Source organism: Oryctolagus cuniculus, chromosome Y, assembly GCF_051225735.1.
Source record: "Oryctolagus cuniculus isolate XC-2025 breed Fujian yellow rabbit chromosome Y, ASM5122573v1, whole genome shotgun sequence".
NCBI lineage: Eukaryota > Metazoa > Chordata > Mammalia > Lagomorpha > Leporidae > Oryctolagus > Oryctolagus cuniculus.
In genome coordinates, this window is record NC_142889.1 from 30211441 (window position 1) to 30215357 (window position 3917).

The window sequence follows — 3917 nt, forward strand, 5'->3', positions numbered from 1 at the left end:
TACAGAGAATTACAGAGAGAAGAGGGAGGTAGAGAGATTTTTCCATCCTCTAGTTTACTCCCCAAAGGACCACAATGGCTTGTGCTGGACTAAAGCCAGGAGGCTGAAACTCCATCTGGGTCTCCTACCTGAGTGCAGACACTTGGGCACTTGAGCCATCTTCTGCTGCATTCCCAGGTGCATTAGCAAGGAGCTGGATTGGAAGAGCAGCACTCTTTACTGTCACTTCCATTTCATTTCTAAGAAGTGAGCACTCAGAATTGTAGCACACCACTTCTGAAAGTTTTATGGGCAGCCACAGTACATAAAGTGTTCTTAATTTAATTCAAAAATGTTTCAAAAGGCTTTGTGGCTGATCATCAACCTTTATGTATGTTGCTAGATTTTCTTTGGTAAACGTTTGTTTATCTTTGTGTCTTACTTGGCTAATACTAAATTATTTCATATTCCTTGAGTACATTATAGAATTTAATTTTCCCAAGAACATGTTTCACTTCCAAGGAATGTCTTGGATGTGTGAAGATTCTGATTTGGTCAGTTTTCTATTTTGTGGAAATTATGCTGATGATATGAATTCTGCAAAACATTTACCAGAAGGTCCAATGCCTTTCATAAATATTAAGAATACATATATTTGGAAACATCTCTTAAATATCTAACATGGTGTAGCTTGTTTAACCAGTAAACTTAAGCACAAACATATAAAGTGTTTTTAGTTTCTTTCTACCAATAAGTTTAAAACATCTGATACAGAGATTCAGGTCACATGAATTAAAATATATATTTGAATAATTTTAACTCTTTAAATTTATGGACAATCTCTTATCTATAAGCCAATTAAAATAAAATTCTTAATAAATTTTCCTATGTAGACATATAACATGTATACACATATAACATAATAGACCAATATAGCAGTTTTAATAGCTTTTTAAAAAAATCTAACTTCTGTTTGTAAATTACCAATTGATTTGAATTACTTTTTGTTTTAGTAACCTCAGTTAACCATATTTTCTCTCAGTTGGTACCTTTAATACATTATAGGCTTCATTTGTTTACAGAGCTGTTCCAAAGTACTGAATACAATAGATGTGGCAGGCAAAAGTCCATTAGAACCTATAGGACAGCTAAACACAGAACCAACAATACTTTAGTTTTATGAGCAGCAAATCTGATATACAAAACTGTGGATGACAAAAGACTTTAAGTTGCCACGTTTGAAATTATAAACTCATTAACCAACAAGAGGCACTTGTTTACTTCACAGTATTTTTGAAAGCATCTGTAGGATTTTACAAAGCATTTAACCCTTTTAGGCCTCTGGGCTTTCTCGTTAAGATAACCATCATGTCTAGTAATACAAGATCATTAGACTTTTTAATTTTTAGAAATTTGTGGCAGTAGTATTTGATACTATAGACTTAAAATTTAGCACCACTTCATATCTTGACAGTACTTCTAATATATTCCAAATTGCCTGATTAATTGGTGTCTTTACAAGGTGAGAGACATAGGTCCTTCAGTTTTTCAGTTGGGCCTGAACAGGAAAAACCAAAATCCAGAATTTACTGGAAATTTAAGAGTCCGAATTATTTGAAACTTTGATTTTTTAATGCCTGTCAAGAATGCCAAGAAGACTCAAAATCCAAAATATCTGGTTGAAATAAGATTCTTTAACATCATGACATAATATAGACCAAATTTGATCATTGTTACAAGGTAATTATTTAAATATTTGAAAATACGCACATATTTAAATAACCCATAGCTCTTAATAAAAATTCAGCTGTTTTTAAACAATTAGGATTTACCAGACATCAAAAGAATAGATTGCTTTAACACATTGCTTTAACAGAGGATCAGATTTTAATTCTATGTCATAGAGGAATAGATTAGTATACTTGTGATGTTTTTCATCTGCCAATATACTTGATTTACATTTTGAGATAAACTGTTAAAAATCTTCAAATTAAGATTAAGGTAACGCATCAAATTTTAACCTGAGTTACTTTAAACAGTGTTGAACTATTTTCATAGACAGTTTGTAAACTAACCCGAATAGTTTTTTATGGAATATAACATGTTGAGTATACAAAAGTTTTACCCAATTTAAATTAGCAGTTACACCTAAATGACTTAGGATGCTGATATATTTTTATCTGAATTTAATTGAAATTAAAATTGCATTCATCTAAAACAAGTACTAATTACCCATTGCTGTTTCATTGAGTACTGATTACCTGGAAACCTGTTAAAATAAGTTGCAAAATAAGTTCAGCAAGTTACAAAGCAATATTTTTAAAGGTTGTGGTCTTCCTAGATTCAAAGAAAAATTAGTTACAGTGGGCCAGGTCCATGCAGGAAACCTGATTTTCCTGTTTGCATTGCTTATGATAAAACAAGAGCCCTCAGAAGGGTGGGATACCTAATTTGTTTCTCAATAAGCAGGGAGCCCAAAAGGATGGGACTAACCACTCCCTTGGTATTCTTATGGTAAGACTGGGACAAGAGAGGGACAAAAGACCAGTTGGAGACCATGGAGACCACCATTCCCAAGCCAATACGACAGAGATAGTAGACTTTGGGCCCTGACTGGTTCTGAGACAAAGAATTCCTAGGTGGGAGGGGGAGATACAGTGAGAGTGGGAGTAGGAGATAGGGAGGAAGTCATCTACAGGATCAAAGGAGGCTGTGGTAGTGGCTGGAACAGGATGGGGGCAAAAGAAAGGATTTTTTGCTCAGGTCTCTGACCCCTAGTGCAAATCTTGGAGACCAGAAGGACTTGAGCAGGAGAGCAAGAAGTACACAGGAAAGGTTTGGTTTGAAGATAGGAGAAGGCTTGAATGTATGGAATCCCCTTCCATTTTCCCAAATGCTCACAGAAGTGATAAAGATGTTATCAGGGTCAAACTACTCCAACTTCCGATCCCTCAGGGCTGAATGTGCCACCATGGAGGGGCCACTTTTGAGGGCTGGGCCCCATTTGAGAGGGACCATCAGACAGAACGTGGTTAGAGAAAAGTTCCCATTGCAACCTGTAGAGTCAGATCTGTGGATTGCAAGCATCCTTCATCCCCGCTATCTGACTAGCAAGAGAATATGGGAGCAGAAGGCGGGGTCGTCACCCAAGCACCTGCTGGAGCCCAGGGCCTCGCCTGTAAAGAGGCAAAAAGAGATGGAGTCATCACTCACACCCACTGTTGCCTGGACAGTCTCCATAGAGGCTAAAGGCCTTAAGTAGGAGAAGTAGGAGTGGTGGCTAGAGTCCAGTGCTGCGACCTTTATGTGAGAGTAGTCAGGTGAGTATATGACAGTAGACCACCACTCAAATAGCAGTCGCCCTGAGGAATTTTCATTCCGCATCTTACCTCAAAATTTAGAAGGCCGATGTGTGGATGGAGATCACAGAGTGTTCGGTGGCTTGGAAAGAGTTCTGGAGGTGTGCTTCATGACTGGCCGAAATCCAGGACCCCAGAGTGCCCTGGGGGATGCGGGATTACCAATATGAGGCTATCCGAGTCATGGCACCAATGTTATATATTAATGTTAGCCATTGCGAAACACACCGAACATTGGAGTAAGGGAAAGGGTTTATTGGGGAACGCCCAACAGACCTTCGAAGGGGTGGCGAAGGAAAAAGAGAAGGAGACTAAGAGAAAGAGACAGAGAGGAGGGAGAAGAGAGACGAGAGGAGAGGAGAGGAGCCAAGAGAGGCCAAGAGAGTGCAGGAGAGAAGGACCAAGAGCCAAGAGCCAAGAGAGAAGAACCAAGAGAGCACATGTTCAGGAACAGGCCCTTTTAAAACTTTGCCCAAGGGTGGGCAGGGAAGCAGGAGCAGTGAATCCCATTAGGATGGGGGTGGAGCCTGGCTTAGGTAGCTGGGCCATGTGGCCACCTGGCTAAAACTGCACCAGTTT